Raw genomic sequence first — 18,299 nt, 5'->3', positions numbered from 1 at the left:
CTGGGGTTGCGCTGAGTGATGCAGGGGTTGCGCTGAGTGATGCTGGGGTTGCGCTGAGTGATGCTGGGGTTGCGCTGAGTGATGCAGGGGTTGCGCTAAGTGATGCAGGGGTTGCGCTGAGTGATGCTGGGGTTGCAAGGGGAATAATGTGGTGGTGCTGAGTGGCGCTGTGGTGGTGATGAGAGATGCTGTGGTGGTGCGGAGTGGTGCTGTGGTGGTGATGATTGATAATGTGGTGGTGCTGATTGATAATGTGGTGGTGCTGAGTGAAGCTTGGGTAGCGCTGAGTGATGATGTGGTGATGCTGAGTGGTGCTGTGGTGGTGCTGTGGTGGTGCTGATTGATAATGTTGTTGCGCCGAGTGATGCTGGGGTTGCGGCAAGTGATGCTGGGGTTGCGCTGAGTGATGCAGGGGTGGCGCTAGGGGTGGCGCTGAGTGATGCAGGGGTTGCGCTGAGTGATGCAGGGGTGGCGCTAGGGGTGGCGCTGAGTAATGCAGGGGTTGCGCTGAGTGATGCAGGGGTTGTGCCGAGTGATGCAGGGGTTGCGCTGAGTGATGCAGCGGTTGCGCTGAGTGATGCTGGGGTTGCAAGGGGAATAATGTGGTGGTGCTGAGTGGCGCTGTGGTGGTGATGAGAGATGCTGTGGTGGTGCGGATTGGTGCTGTGGTGGTGATGATTGATGATGTGGTGGTGCTGATTGATAATGTGGTGGTGCTGAGTGAAGCTGGGGTTGCGCCGACTGATGCAGGGGTTGCGCTGACTGATGCAGGGGTTGCGCTGACTGATGCAGGGGTTGCGCTGACTGATGCTGGGGTTGCAAGGGGAATAATGTGGTGATGCGGAGTGGTGCTGTGGTGGTGCTGATTGATAATGTGGTTGCGCCGAGTGATGCAGGGGTTGCGCTGACTGATGCAGGGGTTGCGCTGACTGATGCAGGGGTTGCGCTGACTGATGCAGGGGTTGCGCTGACTGATGCAGGGGTTGCGCTGACTGATGCAGGGGTTGGGTTGCGCTGACTGATGCAGGGGTTGCGCTGACTGATGCAGGGGTTGCGCTGAGTGATGGAGGGGTTGCGCTGAGTGATGCAGGGGTTGCGCTGAGTGATGCAGGGGTTGCGCTGAGTGATGCTGGGGTTGCGCTGAGTGATGCTGGGGTTGCGCTGAGTGATTCTGGGGTTGCGCTGAGTGATGCTGGGGTTGCAAGGGGAAAAAAACGAGTCTAACAGAGGGCAGAAGGGCAGAAAAACAAGGGAAACAAGCGATGGAAATGCAATAGGTCTCGCATTAGGAAAGTTTGAGCTATTGAGGCATTGTGCCGTTTGTGCGGAGGGTCGTTAAACCGAGCGCCACTTCCTGCCCCTCACACCACTTCCGCCCTGCCTCTCCACCTTGCAGGTTAGCGGTCTAGTGGTTCACTTTACTATTGGTACAAATGGTGGCCTGGCGGAAGCGCAGCGGGAGCGCCGACTTCGCGCCGAAGTTGCGCCTAAGTTAAGCCCGTCTGCGCCCGTCCGCGGCCGTCCGCGTCCAGCGGCCATCCACTATGTCCACCGTTTCACATACACATCTAAGGAACTCTACTCCTACCAACGCCCCGGGCCCCCTGACCCCTGCGCCGTCGGCATCGCCCAAGCTTGTGGCATTTTTGTTTCTCATGGCATTCACCCTACCCCCCCAGACGTGCCTGCTCCCATCTCTCGTATCAACTCTGTCCCCCTGTCATTTGTGGATGGTCCACCAGTGTCCCATCTCATTTCTGTTGTCTACCTCAATACCCGATCGCTACCCAAGCATCAACTTGAAGTCTTCCAACTGCTAGACGACAGTAATATTGATATTCTTCTTCTCTCCGAGACCTGGTTAACAGACGATTCCACCCCCGACATTCTCGCGGCCATCCCCTCGGGCTATTACATCCTACAGTCCAATAGGGTGACGGGCAGAATGGGTGGGGGGGTTGCTGCCATCATCCGCTCCCAATATAACTTCACAAATTTAGCAACTACCTCTATTCCAAACACCGATATTCTTATGCTGAAATTCACTTCCTCCAAAATCTCCTTTATTTGTGTCCTTGTTTACCGTCCTCCTGATAACATGCCTTTATTTTCCCGACAATTTGGCGACCTCATCTCCCAGCTAGTTATTAATTCTGCCAAAATTCTTATCATAGGCGACTTTAACTACTGGCCAAAGCACCCCCGGGAAAGCAGTCTGTCCGTTGAATTCACAGATCTGCTATATGGCCTGAACTGTAAGCAGCACATTTCACTAGCTACCCACACTAAAGGTCACATTCTCGACCAAGTTTGGACAGCCAATCTAGACATCTCCCCTTCCCTAGTTTACCCCTGCACTTGGTCTGATCACTTTTTTATTTCCTTCTCACTGAAACTTACTCGGCCCACCAGCCCCCCATCTACTACTAACTTTACGGCATGCAACTGGAAGCGAGCCGATATCTCTCACTTTCATTCTATTTTGCTTACTACAATTCCCAGTGACTCCACCTTAATAAACCCTCAAACAGCCATTCTTGATAAATGGTTGACACAAGCGAGCGATGTGGTCGCCCCGATGAAAACCGTTAAAACCAAACGCCCGCATGATGCTCAGCGTTGGTTCACAGACCAATTCAAACAGAACAAACTAGTTCTTAGACAAGCTGAGCGCCGGTGGAGGCGTAATTACGATCCCTTATTAAAAATTGTCTATATCGACCTTTTAAAATTGTATAAAAAATCCATTCTATCGGCCAAAACCCTCTATTTTTCCCAGAAAATCCTCAGCTCAGCATCTAAAACCAAAGATATCTTCTCAATCGTTGAAGAACTCTCCTTGCCTGACCGTGTTACTGCGCAACCCCAACCCTCACAGGCTCTCAGCGATTCTCTCAATTCCTTATATATTGAGAAGATTACCACCATCAAAAATAACATTCCTTCTTTTTCCTCCTCCACTGCCTGTTCCTTACCTCCTATGAACCCTTGCTGTCTGTATGAATTCCCCCCCATTTCCCAGACTGAATTTACCTCTCTATTACACGCGGTCAGCTCAGGTTCCCCCAATGACTGTTGTCCCCCTCAAATTCTGAAAGCTGCTTTCTTGGCCTGTCCAGGTCCCCCGCTGGCTCTTCTTAATAATTCACTTGCTACAGGCTCTGTCCCCGATGCTTTCAAACAAGCAGTTGTTGTGCCTATACTTAAAAAGCCTGGTGCTGATCCATCTGTTCTGAGCAACTATCGGCCGATCTCCCTCCTCCCCTATTTGGGGAAAGTCTTGGAGACCTATGTCACCCGTTGCCTCAGCGCATTCATTGAAAAATCTTCCTTTCTTGATGACCAGCAGGCCGGGTTCAGACCGGCCCATTCAACGGAAGCGGTCATCGTGGCTGTGATGGATGCGCTGAGACAAGGCGCCGATAAGAACCTGGCCCAGGCCCTTGTTCTATTAGATCTGTCGGCAGCTTTCTACACGGTTGATCACGCCATCTTGATCGACCGTGTCAGAAACGCGGGCATTCAGGGCCTGGCCTTAACTTGGATCAGTTCCTTCTTGCACCAGCGCTCCCAATCGGTTCATCTATCTACCTTCTATGCCCCCTACTCTTCACTCTCCTGTGGTGTCCCCCAGGGTTCTGCTCTTTCGCCCCTTTTATTTAATCTCTATATGCAACCCCTCTTAGCCTCCCTCCTTCACACCCCAGTCACTATCTTTAACTATGCGGATGACTTACAGTTAATTTTCCCCATCGATTCCTCTCCTTCTTCTTGTACCAACTTTCAGTCCACTATGCTTGCCATATCTGAGTGGATGCATTTCAGCCAGCTGAAGCTCAATCCCAGCAAGACGGAGTTGGTATTGACAGGAGGGTCTTCCAACCCTTGGAACTCCAGCTTCTGGCCCCAATCTCTTGGCCCCCCCACCCTGTCCCGTCGATACTGTGAGGAGCCTCGGCGTTATTATCTCTAGTGATCTATCCATGAGACCTCAAATTAACGCCGTCACTTCTGCATGCTTCTACCATCTGCGCAGAATATGTAAAATCCGAAGGTTCCTCACTACAGAGGCTCTCATACTTGTCATCATGGCCCTTGTCACCTCTCGTATCGACTATGCCAACTCTCTGTATGTAGGGATCCCTGCCTACCATCTTCATCGGCTCCAGCTGGTGCAAAATCAGGCGGCCAGACTGGTCTTTCAACAGCCTAAGCACCAACATGTCTCGCCCCTGCTGAGGAGTTTGCATTGGCTCCCGGTAGCCTCTCGATGTATTTTCAAACTGGGTTGACTGTTTTTAAGTCACTCCTTGCCCTTGCCCCTGCCTTCACTTCCCTCAGTCTCAAGCGGCACATTCCCTCGAGGAATCTTCGGTCTTCTGCTCACAACCTTTTAATCGTTCCTAGGTTCAAACAGAAAAAGCACGGTGGTTCCTGTTTTTCTTTCCTTGCCCCCTCTACCTGGAACTCCCTTCCCTATACGACTCTGTTCTGACTACACCTGCTTTCGCAAACTTCTAAAAACCCATCTTTTCCAGCTAGCCTATGAATAAACCCCACTGCCTTTCCGTCCTGCTTTGTCTATGAGCGCCATGAAACCATCTGGTGACCGTGCACGGTACAAATCTTTTTAACATAACATAACATAACATAAATGTTTTTTTATTTTATTTATGTGTTGTTTTTGAAAATAGCTAAATTAATAGCTTTGTCATTTACAATGCCAATAGTTATAACTTTCGCAAATGTGACACCTATAGCATTTGTAATGCAACATGTTTTGCATTTACGTGACTTAGATGTATTGATATTACAAATAACAATGGATTTTAATTTTTTAAAATAATTAATACTTAAATAATTAATTTAATTTGTAATGTCAATAGCTTTAAGTTTTGTAAATAACTTTTGTGAAGATTATGTTCAGTGTTTTGATGCTTGCTGTGGTTGTGCTGAGTGATGCTGTGGTTGCGCTGAGTGATGCTGTCTCTGCGCTGAGTGATGCTGGGGTGGTGCCGAGTGATGCTGGGGTGGTGTTGAGTGGTGCTGGGGTGGTGCTGAGTGATGCTGCGGTGGAGCTGAGTGTTAATGTGGTGGTGCTGAGTGATAATGTGTTGGTGCTGAGTGATGTTGGGATGGCGCTGAGTGATTATGCTGAGTGATGATGTGGTGGTGCTGACTGTTGCTGGGGTGGTGCTGAGTGATGCTGTGGTGGTGCTGAGTGATGCTGTGGTGGTGCAGAGTGGTGCTGCGGTGGTGGAGAGTGGTGCTGTGGTGGTTCAGTGTGGTGCGTCTGTGGTGGCACTGAGCGGTGCTGTGGTGGTGCTGAGTGATGCTGTGGTGGTGCTGAGTGATGCTGTGGTGGTGCTGAGTGGTGCTGTGGTGGTGCTGAGTGGTGCTGTGGTGGTGCCGAGTGGTGCTGTGGTGGTGCCGAGTGGTGCTGTGGTGGTGCTGAGTGGTGCTGTGGTGGTGCTGAGTGGTGCTGTGGTGGTTCTGTGGTGGTTCTGTGGTGGTTCTGTGGTGGCACTGAGTGGTGCTGTGGTGGTGCTGAGTGATGCTGTAGTGGTGCTGAGTGATGTTGTAGTGGTGCTGAGTGATGCCGTGGTGGTGTTGAGTGGTGCTGTGGTGGTGCTGTGGTGTTGCTGAGTGGTGCTGTGGTGGTGCTGAGTGATGCTGTGGTGGTGCGGAGTGATGCTGTGGTGGTGCTGAGTGATGCTGTGGTGGTGCTGAGTGGGAGATGGGGAGAGGGAGAAAAAGGAGAGCAGGGAGAGGGAGAGGGTAAAGAGAGGGAGAGAGAGGAGAGAGGGGGAGAGAGGAGAGAGAGACGTAGACGGGGAGAGGAGAGGGAAGAGAGGGAAAGGGAGAGAGGGAGAGGGAAGTGAGGGAAAGGGAGAGAGGGAGAGGGAGAGAGGGTAGAGGGAGAGAGGGAGGGTAAGAAGAGAGGGGGAGGACGAGAGCGAAGGACGGAGGGGAGAGAGAGGGGAGGGAAAAGTCTTCCATCCCCACTCCCACCCATGCTAGGAAGCACACCATACCCACACAAGCGAGCGCACACAATGCATGGCACCCTGCCAGAGAGAGACCCTCTGCCCACACTGGCTCTTTACAGTGACTCTCCATAAAACAATCTTTCACAGTCCCATTACAAGATACTAGTCATAACAAACGGTGTCCTAAATATATGCCACCAAGTTACCAGACTTGGCCCCTCTGGCCTGGCTGTGCCGACAGTGCCACACTGGCCCATTCTGAAATACCCATTGAAATGCACTGGAAACACTCGGAGGACATCAGGAAATGTGCTTCCAAATGTCTAGTACAAAACACTAGGGGGCTTATTTACAAGGACCTTGCGCCACTTTTGCGTCACTGTTCCCATGTTAAAAATGACGCAAAAGTGGCTCATGGGCCTTGTAAATCTGCCTCAATGTTCATTTTCCCATCTTTCCGACCTAAAATGTTCCTGTAAGACAGTGTGGGAGCTAATCACATTTTAGCCAATAAAGACACACCAACACGAGAAACTAACATTTTTGGTAGAGATTACACGTTGTTACGGTTTGTTGTAAGCAGCACACGCAGTTCTAAAACAGGGAGGGTTTAAGTGTATATTGAATAATACAAGTAATATAAAAAAGTTTTACAAAACGCTGTATGTAAAAAGCAGTTAAATTCATCCACACACTCGTGTTAACATCACTAGTAACACACAAGAAGAGACATGGATAAAAAAAGACATTTGGCCAAAGGCCATGCGAGCGAACCTGCAAATGCACACTGACCTTGTAAACAATACAATCCTGCCTCATTTGCAGGATTGTATTGTGCTGCGCTGGGAGCCTGTTCATTAATCCATTCATTCATAAGTTTACACACACTTAGTTGTACAATGGACCGCAAACGTGCAGGACATAATTAACAGGGAGCCATACCAGAGACACATGCCAACATTTGGAATAACTCCAGGTGAGGCTAAGGGGGCATGATGTGCAAGGATAGCCACTTTCTCCATATACTTGCAAAGTCGTGAAAAATCAACATTTTTGATGTAGACAAATGTCTGCAGATCAACGAACGCTGTTTAAAAAATATAAAATATTTTTATAACTTATTCGAGTACTTACTGTCCTATATTTATAACGGAAAAGCAAAACTCTAAATAGCAAACATGGCGCAGCTTAAGAGCACTCTGCACACAAACAATAGAGAAGTCTCCGTCCTAAAATAACCAAGGCATCTCCGCGTGCCTCATTTAAATATTTCACAAACACTAGCTGCACGTCAGCTAATTGGCTGTTTTGTACAGCGTCACAAGCTGGCATTAATATGCCCGACTTCTGAGAGAGAAGCTGTTCAAAGAGCGTGAATCGTGTCTGCCTGGGATCTGGTAGCTAATGAGGATACGGACGTGCTTTGGTGGTCTTATAAATCCAGTACTCAAACAGTGTTACGGTGTGTCTACATCATGCTCTTTCTGCTGTGCGTTCTTCATTAAATTGCAGGTCACTTTCAAGTCGGGAGCATGGCGCCAGGTGGCGTGTAAAGGTAGGGGGTCTCTGGAAGTCGGGACATGGGGCTGCTCTTTGAACACAAGGCAGCTCGGGATCATTCACGAGTGAGACGCATTTTGAAAGAAAGAAGAGATAAAATAAAAGGAGACACGGCCTCCCGGCCGTGAAACTGAAAGTATGGCCGGCCGCGCTTTGGTGGTCTTATAAATCCAGTACTCAAACAGTGTTTTGGTGTGTCTACAACTACATCATGCACTTTCTGCTGTGCGTTCTTCATTAAATTGCATGTCACTTTCAAGTCGGGAGCATGGTGCCAGGTGGCGTGTAAGGGTAGGGTGTCTCTGGAAGTCGGGACATGGGGCTGCTCTTTGAACACAAGGCAGCTCTGGATCATTCACGAGTGAGACGCATTTTGAAAGAAAGAAGAGATAAAATAAAAGGAGACACGGCCTGCCGGCCGTGAAACTGAAAGTACAGCCGGCCGGCCGTGAATAATTAGGGGAGGAGAAATGGGAGACACGGCCTGGCGGCCGTGAAACTGAAAGGGGAGGAGAAATGGCTGAGTCAGAGCGCATGCTTTGATGCAGCAGGGGGCGGAGCGGAGCAGGAAGAGCTGCTGGCGGCACCAAGCTGAGGAACAGATGGCTGGCGATTTGATGCTGTGCACGCGCATTTTAACTCATTGCGCTTGCGCATTGACCTAAAAGCGCACGTGAACTTCATCAAATTGCCACTTTGGTTAAATTCTGGATAAGCCCCTATATCTCTCGCCAGCTCGAATGCGCAAGCGCATCGGCAGGCGAGACCTAAACACGAGTCTAATAGGGGCAGAAAGGCACAAAAAACAAGTCTAACAGGGGCAGAAGGGCACAAAAAACGGGTCTAACAGAAGGCAGAAGGGCAGAAAAACAAGGGAAAAAACAAGTCTAATAGGGGCAGAAAGGCACAAAAAACGAGTAACAGGGCCAGAAAGGCACAAAAAACGAGTCTAACAGGGGCAGAAGGGCACAAAAAACGGGTCTAAGAGGGCAGAAGGGCACTCTGAATCTGCACTCTGCGCTCTGAATCTGCGCTCTGAATCTGCGCTTTGAATCTGCGCTCCGCACTCTGCGCTCTGAATCTGCACTCTGCACTCTGAATCTGCACTCTGCACTCTGAATCTGCACCCTGCACTCTGAATCTTCACTCTGAATCTGCACTCTGCACTCTGAATCTGCACTCTGAATCTGCACTCTGAATCTGCACTCTGAATCTGCACTCTGCACTCTGAATCTGCACTCTGCACTCTGAATCCTGCCCTTGCCAGTGGGACATGTGGCTGCAGGCGAGGGAAAGCCACTGACAGTTGATCCTGTGAATTGTTTCGGCCTTTCATCCACTTAAATATGTAAATGTAGGTGGCGCCAGTTAGAATGAAGGAATGGCTCTGCAGGATATTGCGACCTGTGTTTCAGCTAAGGTGTGCTGTTTGAGGGGGTGGGGAGGGGTGTTAGCAATAAGAGTAATGCAAAATCGCAAAAGGAGGAGGCAGCTGAACACATTTTTGTTTTATTTCACCTGTTTGGTGTTTTCACCTACTAATGACACACTTTGGTGTTGACAAACTTTGGTGTTTTTACCTACTAATAGCACATTTCAGTGTTTTCACCTGCACCTTTGCAATAAAGGAACAAATGAAACACACGAAGACGGGAGGTGGGGGGCAGCCTGCTGCCTGCGAGGAGAGATGGAGGAGAGGGGGGAGATGAGATGCTGCCACTAGTAGAGAAGCAGGAAGGGAGGGCGAGGGAGAGAGGGAAGAGAAGACTGAGGGGAGGTATGAGGGAGAGGAGAGATGGGGGAGATGGTGCCACTGGTAGAGAAGCAGGAAGGGAGGGAGAGAGGGAAGAGGCGACTGAGGGGAGGTATAAGGGGAGGTATGAGGGAGAGGAAAATATCGATAGAGGAGAGGGGGAGGTGCTGTCACTGGTAGAGAAGCAGGAAGGGAGGGCGAGGGAGAGAGGGAAGAGAAGAGCTGAGGGGAAGAGTGAGTTAGAGAAAAGCTAGAGGAGAGGGCTGCTGAGGGATGGAGGGGGGGCTGCTGAGGGTGAGAGGGGAGTTGCATGGATGGCCGCGAGGTGTGCCGAAGAGAGGAGGTGAGAGGGACTGAAGAAGGAGGAAAGGGAGGGGGTTTCTGCCCGTAGACTGAGTTTATTTAGTCAGTTATGCATTATTATATAGCGCCGTCATTGTCCAGAGGTGCTAGAGCGCTATACATTGAACGAGGTTCGTTACAAAGATTCGTGATTACAAAGACTTGAGATTACAAGTCTTACAAAAGGCAGAGAGGAAAGACTCTGGAGACGAGTGTACATTACTGGAGGTGGCAGCTTGCCCCTAAAGATGACCAAATCTAAGACAGAGAGGCGGAGGGGGAGAGGGGATCCGGGGGGGGGGGGGGCAGTGGGGGAAAGCTAAAGGAGAGAGAGGTGTGGAGCAGGGGCAAGAGAAGGGCAGAGGGCAAGAGAGGATGAGATTTCAAGTCAGAGATGGAATGTGTAATGCCCATTATAAGTCAGCATTCTAGTGCTGAGCTCTGTATCTACACTTAACACCCACCCACCACTGATGTCACTGGTCAGGTGACACATCATTAATAAAAGAGGCCGAGCCCACGTGCTCTAGGCCAGTTGCACGATACCTCCTGTGTCTGCATGTGACTGATTGCCAGCATGAGGGCCTAGGGCCCATTCACAGACTTTACAATGGCGACGAGGCGGTAACGCTAGCCACGCGTGCCGCAGCTAAGAGAAAACTTGATGGGAAAGGGGAAGAGAGCTGCCTACAGCAAAGGCACACCCCCTAGGACGAATCGAGCCGGCTGCCGAGAGGCCCACGAGGCGTGTGTCGAGCCCCGGGCCTGGAGAAGGTGGAGGTGACCGGAAGTTCACCCCGCACCTCTCCAGCCTGCTGAATGCCGCCCTGCTGCGGCGGTGCCCCCAAGAGGATAAGCGGACCGGCCAGAGCCCACCTGTACCGGCCGCAAGTGAGCCTGAACAAAAGTGCGGACCGACCGGAGCCCACCCGCGTCGGCCGCGAATGTGCCCACGTATGCTGAGACCAACGCGGAGCCCACCCGCGTGGTCGAACAGGCCTGTTGGCCGAAGGTGAGCCCAAGCGCAATGAGGCTAGCGAGAGCCCACCTCGCTGCACCACGCCGAAGCCTACACTGACTCCCCCGCCGCGCAGCGTGTGATCCCGAGGCGGCGGGGTGAATGTGCCCGCAGCGTGAGAAGAGCTGCCAGGCACTGTCCATGCAAGCGGAGCCCACCCGCTATGAACGATAAACATCAACTGTGCCCCAGTGCGAGCGGCGCCAGCTATTGCCCGTGATAAAGCAAGGCTCGCGGAGCCCACCTGCGGCCTGCCTGCAGAGACGCGGCGTCGGCCGCCATTGCCCCGTCATTGAAGCAAGGCTCGCGGAACCCACCCGCGGCCTGCTTGCAGCGTCCCCCGCCGCGCGTGTGAAGTGCGACGGCGGGGTAAATAAACTTTACCGGAGAGCGCCCGCAGCGTGTGGAGAGCTGCTGGGCGCCAATTAATTAAAGCGGAGCTCACCCGCGAGGGAAAGGAAAGCCCGGAGGTGAGCCCTACCTGCAGCGGGGGGTGGGAGGGGGCACGAGGAAGAAAGACCAAGGCGGAAGGACGGAGAGCGGAGAAGCTAACTGCTCCCCCGTCCCCGCCAAGACAAACGAACTGTGCCGCCTGCCTTGCCCCACCACTAAGAGGGAAAGAGACTGCAGCCCTAGCCCCAGTGCAGCAAGCAACGAGGGGAAGCGAAGAGTAGCCTGCGGTAGTGCAGCACCAACACCCCTCCCTACATAGTCCGAACCAGGGGAAGTGAGCACAACAGAAAGAGACTCACAAGTCTGAAGCGGAGTCCTCCGGTCATAATTAGCTGCCTGTGGGTGTCCCGGGGGAGCGATGTGCATGAGGCTGTGGTGCCATTGTGAACAGCAACTCCAGATCTGATCAGTTGATGCTCCGTTACGCTGACATCTAGTGGCCACGTGAACAAATCACAGGCAAGGGAAGAGCTCCACAAGAAAAGAACAAGCCTTGGGTCAACCAATTAAGAACAAGCATACCCCAAGCAAAGAAAGCCCACAGCCCAGCCACAAGAGCCCCCACAAATGCTGCCCAGAGAAGGATAGAGAACCACCTGCTGGCAGGTGACTACTTCCAATAAGAAGGCAACAGGGTGCACCGAAGACACACAGAAGCACAAGACTCTAGCAGCAAGGGAGTGCAGCGAAAGCAAGGTTCAAAGCCAAGGACAGACTGCAAATCATTGCCCTCCAGCAAGACGACTGTGGTCAAGCGCAAGAAAGCACCAGGAGTGCCCAAAGTGCTCAAAGAAGAGAGCGAGGAACAAAGGTCAGCACTGTGACGCTAGAAGCGCAGGTACTCTCCAGAAAGCGCAAGGAAGACGCCAGGAAGCATGGAACGCGCCACAAAGCACAAGGAAGGTTTGCAGCAAAAGACTACGAAGGGCAGCAACCTGCCTGCAGTCACGTCCAAAGTAGTATACAAGCCATCACACCGCCGAGGAAGATAAAAGGTAATGGCGTAGGAGCGCGCCAGAAGCACAAAAGAGCGCGAAGAAAACTCCAAGAATGCACCAGGAAGTGCAAAAGCGCATGAAGCAACTGCGCAGCAGTGCAGACCGCACTAGCCCAAAGCAGCAAGTCACAAGGAAGATACTGCGAAGGAAAGAAAATGGTTGCGCAGACAACCCGCAGCAGTGAGGATCCAACGCAGAAGCAACATGACCACTCAGCCTGGTCACCAAGCATGAAGACGGCCAGCAACATGGCCGCACCATGAAGTCGACCAGTCAGATGGGCGCACCGAGAAGCCTACCTGTCAGTGATCGGCAGATGGTCGCACCGAGAAGCCTACCTGTCAGTGATCGGCAGATGGTAGCACCGAGAAGCCTACCTGTCAGTGATCGGCAGAGGGGACCAGCACGAGGTCCAAGAAGTTCAGACAAGGCGCGGTCCGAGGACATGGACCCACGAACTTCAACCCCATAATTAATGAAAGCGACAGAAAGAGGAAGTGAAGGTCGCGACGCTAACCCTGAGAAGAGGAGAAGAGAAGAAGAAAGATCGGAGTGGCGCGCCGCCACCGAGGAAAGGAAGAAAGGAGAAGCCAGAGTGGCACGCAGCCACTTCAAGAAGAAGGAAGAAAGAACAGAGTGGCCACCGCCACTAAGAAGAAAAGAAGAAGGGAGAAGTCGGAATGGCACGCTGCCACTGCAAGAAGAAGCCGCCCCTGCAGAAAGAAGCAAGGTGACAGACACTGGAACACCTGAGTGCAATGGAAGACAAGCCTGGCAAGAGCATCGGCAGCACAGACCAAAGACAACCACCTACGAGCCATCCATCCACATGGCGAACGCAGAAGAGAGCAAGCTAGACTGTTGGCGACATCTACCTCTGGGGTTGAGCGGAAGATTTGATGGTGAGACTACTCAGGCCTCCGGAAGCTGAGGAACTGACCACCTCGCACCAGCCCGTGGCAAACCAGAATCAGAGGCCTCAAGGGACTCTGGTGGCAGCAGGTCCCGCACGGGAGACAGGTCTACAGAAGCGCGTCTGCAGGACCCAAGGGGATGAAAGCCTTGTGAGCAATGAGAAGAGTCTACAACTCGACCTTCAGGTGGAACTAGGACACGACGGTGAGGCTCGTGGAGGGTCCTGCTCAAGGCCCGAAGGCCATGGTGGAACAACACGACCGAAAACACCAGTCCAGTGGAAACCTGGCAAAGAGGTCCTCCCGGATATCTGGTGAGAGAGGAATACCGGCGAGAGGGACATCCTAGTGAGAGGGATGTGTGCACCTACTCTATTCACCTGCCAAGAGTCAACACTAAAGCCTGCCCGGAAAACATCACGAAGCCAGTAGAACAAAACCAGAAGACTGTTGACACCTGTGTCATCCATTTATCTCTCATCACCAACGTAGCGAAGCAAAGGCAGGGCTGAGAACAGCGGACAGACAGCACAGACAAAGAATGAACCCGCCGAACAACTGCGAACCGTGCCACCGAGAACTGTTAGCCCTGAATGCAAGAACTATACTGCCTGCGGCTTGCAAGCAGCCCAAGAGACTCGTTTTGAAAACGCAAGTCCAATGGTACCTTTCTATGTTTTCTTTCCCCCACAGGTTTTTGGACTTTATCTGTTCGGTTTAATTTTTAACCAATTTGGGGAGGGATGTAATGCCCAGCATAAGTCAGCATTCTAGTGCTGAGCTCTGTATCTACACTTAACACCCACCCACCACTGATGTCACTGGTCAGGTGACACATCATTAATAAAAGAGGCCGAGCCCACGTGCTCTAGGCCAGTTGCACGATACCTCCTGTGTGTCCTGTGTCTGCGTGTGACTGATTGCCAGCATGAGGGCCTAGGGCCCATTCACAGACTTTACAGAATGCAGAGGATGAGAGGGGGCGTGTAGAGCAGGAAAGGGCAGCATATTATGTGGAGTGGCATCTACTATGGATTAGCAGTATTGGCACGAGGACCTCACGCGAGCCGTCAGGTGTGAGCATTATTGCTGAGGTGCCTGTGGTCGCTTGCCTGTCTATTTGCATCCCGGCCGCTCTGTGGTTCCCGCGCCTCTGCTTTTTTTTTTTTTTATTGATTTCATTTGGCAGTGGAAAGTTGTAGAGTACACATATACAAATAATTCATAACGAAAATAGAGCACTGTTACAAATAAAGAAAAAAAAAAGAAGAGGAAGAAGCATTAAAAAATATTGCATTGAGCACAACGAAGCTTCATACAGCAAGAAAAAGAGAAAAACAAGTTCACTTTGTTTTTAAAATCAGAGTAAATCAATCAATCAGATCCAATTACAGATAGGTGACCATAATTTTTGACCATAAATCCTCTTACGCCGGCCCTTCAGTTTATATACCGCATTTTCAAGCCGGGGGATCCACATCAAGCCAGCGAGAGGTAATACAATATCTGTAGACTGCCATCGCTATAAATAAGAAGCTTTCCTCTTCGATCGTTCTAGTACCAGTTTGGTCAGCCTGAATTCCCAATATCACTAATTCTGGTGATAGTACAGGTGATAATTCTAAAATGCTATCTAAGAAACCTTGAACTTCTAGTATAAATTGATTCAATTTTGGGCATTGAGCAAACATGTGAATTGAGTCGGCAACAAAGTACCCACAGCGGCAACAATTAGTACCCCCCTTAGCTTTCCATAGCGCCAATTTCGACGGTGTATAGTATAAATCAAAAACGGCCATGAAGTGCTAGCTTTTAAAAGACCCATTGAATAACACCGTACTGGCCATTTCTAAGGATCTAGGTATATCGACCTTTTCTATTCCAAAGTTCTTTTGCCATTTATCAGTAAATATCTCAAGGTCGTCTTTTATTCTATTTAGCATAAACTGGTATATCGTGCCAATTCTATTTTTCCTAAAACAACTTTCCAGCACATCTATTTTATTCATAGAACCGGTATTTAATACATTTTTAGACTCTATAAAACTTCGAATTTGGAGATATTTGAAAAAAATCTCTCCTTGTTAGACTATATTTGCCCTGCAAGTACGAGTATGATACCATTTGCCCATTCTGAAACAAATCTCCGAAGGAACTGTTAGAACCGGCTATTTCTGGTAGGCTAAGGCTGACGCCAAAGCCAGGCAGAAACCACCATTCTAGTCAGGGCAAGGAAGTCACACGCCAAGATAACCCCTGCTCAACCTCTAGGTAGCTTGGCACGAGCAGTCTAGGCTAAACTCGGAGGCGATGTGTAAAGCATTTGCGCCAGCGCACAACAGCAACAACATACTAGGCACACCACAAAAGAGACTCCACACAAGGTTATATTAAAATAACTTTTGTATTGTCAAAACATATCAGATAGAAATCACACATGTACATTGTGCCAACTGGCACGGCAATATTCACAAGGGATTATTTACAAGACAGGGCCACATGGGCCACTGTCAGAATCAACACTTTGCAGATATAGAAAAACTTGTTAGAAATTAGAATAAAAGTATATAAAATCACTGTAACACAAAGTAACAGTTATAGATCACATCCAGTAACTACTGGGGACAGGTAAGTACCTCCTACGCAACCCTAAACCCTTAGGAGACTGTCACGCAGGGGACCAGGACCTCACTAGGACCACCTGTACTAAAAAGAACAACCACCTAAGTATCACACAGCATTTAGGGGTCTAAGAAAGAACACATTACCCATGATGTATAAAACACATTCAGAGGAGTAGTAAAGAAAAACACATAATGCATAAACCCACACATTCAGCGGTGTTAAGAATAAAGCGCATGATGCAATAAAAATACATTCAGAGGTACCAGAATAATACAGTAGCGCAAAAGTCACATGATGTCTAAAAACATTCAGAGGTGCAGGAATAACACATGATGCAAGGAAATACATTCAGAGGTGCAATAACCATACAATTGCGCAAAACTACACATAAGCCACCACCTGTGGCAGTCCCTAGGCCAACTGGCCTTGTTGGGGCTAGTACACCCTGAGTCTCAATGTCAGGGGCCTAAACGATGCAGGTGCCCACTACTTGCTGGGCACCTGGGAACACTCACAAGGGCCTAAACGCTGCAGCTGGCACTAAGTGCTGCGCAGCTGTGACAGGCCGGGCACCTCTGTGCCATCTCTATCCCTCTCAGGGTCTCACTCTACATCTTGCGCCTAAACGGTGCAGCTGCCCACTAATTGCTGGGCAGCTGGAGAACCATCAAAACTGCGCCAGGGCCCTCACTGGCCCTTAGGCGCGAACTGCGCCAACGCTGGAGCCACACAGGCTCTAAAAACACTCTACACGCAGGCAGGAGTGGGCGTGCACCGGCAATATGCCCGACGCCCCCCCTAACTAAAAAGGGCCAAACGTTGGAGCCACACAGGCTCTGGGCATCACATGCCCCACAAGTGGGAGCCACACAGGCTCTGCACCCACGGTGGGGCGACCCGCTGCCATTCGGGGCCGCCCTTTCTCAGTGCCTCAAAGCGGCACCAACGTACAGCAGTGCGGGCCCTCAAGAACCCCTCGCGGGCCCTCTAACCACGGTGGGGCGACCCACTGCACATTCGGGGCCGCCCTTTACTCAGTGCCTCGGCCGGCACCGCACGGAGCTTTCCCCCCCGCAGCCCTTCACTCACCGGCTCTCCCTTTGCTCTCGCCGGTCTTCGGTGCGGCAGGGGCTGGCGCGTCAGCCTCTGAGGAGCTCCTGCTCCACGCAGACTCTCCTCGCTTTGCCCGGTCCCCCGTCTCGGGACCGGGACTCAGGGTGGAGCCAGCAAGGCTCCCGGCGGCAGTCCCTTCTCTCGGGGGTGAAGGCGGGGCTCTCCCGACCACATGGGAGCCTCGCTACTCCCGTGCCGGACTTCTCTCTCTCTGCAGGGCTCCCTCGGCACACGGGAGCCCTGTCAAACGGCCGCCACGTGTCTTCCTCGCCGCCTCGTCCTCTCGGGGCTCCCTCAGCCCAGAGGAGCCCCGCGAACGGCCGCCATCATCCGGGGGTCTTCACACCACCTCCTTCAGCTTCCAGGAGCCAGACAACCACAGCGCGGCTCCTGGACCGGGCCCCCTTCAGAGGACCAATCAGAGCACGGCTCTCCTTGGGTCTTGGCCAATCCGGTCGCGGCCCCTTCGTGGTTGTTTTTCCTCCGCGGCAAATCGAGGTGGGCACTCGTAAATAAGTAATTAAATACGGGCAAGACACCTCAGCGCGTCCAGCGCTATGAGCGGCCCTAAAGCGCTCTTAAGCGCTAGAAAAGTCCAGAGAAAGCGCTCTCAAGCGCTTGGGGGAAATGAAGCGCTCCAAAGCGCTAGACAACAGGCAGAGCGCTCCCAGGCGCTCAGGGGGAAGCACAGCGCCTCCAGGCGCTAGGAATACAGCTCCAGCGCTCTTCCCCAGGAAAATGCAGCTTCTCCATGCTGCAACGGTCCCAGAGCTTCCCAGGGGGCAAAGCCAAGTCCCCCCCATCAGCCCAGGCAGGGCAGAGGGGTCCCCCAGGTTCCAGAAACAGGCTAGGAAAAAGCAAAAAGTCTCGGGGTGAACCTGCCCACAGGACCGGGTCCAACACATCCCCCTTCCAGCCAAAACGCAGGGTAGACCAATCACTCCACTGATGGGCTTCACTGCTTTGGGCGACAAAAACACGGACACGGGCCTGCACGGCAGGGACACCTTCCAGTTTTTCGCCACTCTGAACCCACATAGATTTCCCTCAACAAGCACTCTCTGTCACAACTAGAATACCCCACTGGTACACACTAGTCATCCACAGCCAGGACCAGGCCCTAGGCCATCCAAATATCACAGGTCCTAACCAACCCACAGAGCGGGGGGCAGTAACCCCTGGCACACAATAGCCAATCTCCACTCTCTCTCTCAGGGTAGCTACAACTACCACTGTTCCAACAACCTAGGGTCCACACCCCCAGGCTGACCAGAGGTCACGGGCAAGCATGCCCCAACCTACCTCTACTTCTGTGTTCCCGCACCCTCACAGGGAAGCACTCACCAGAACACAACTCTCTTACCAGATCAGGACCTCACTCCGTCACTGGTCTACCACCTGGAAACTATTCCACCTCTGGGGTACAAAGCATACAGCACAGTCCCTCTTCAAGCAGGTGGGGGGCACAGCACACAGCAAAGCCCCCTTTCCTCTACCTGAGTGGAAACAACAAACTACAGGTGGGCCCCAGAA

This window comes from Lissotriton helveticus, chromosome 6, assembly GCF_964261635.1.
Source record: "Lissotriton helveticus chromosome 6, aLisHel1.1, whole genome shotgun sequence".
Lineage (NCBI taxonomy): Eukaryota > Metazoa > Chordata > Amphibia > Caudata > Salamandridae > Lissotriton > Lissotriton helveticus.
Note: the sequence above shows the minus strand (reverse complement) of the source record.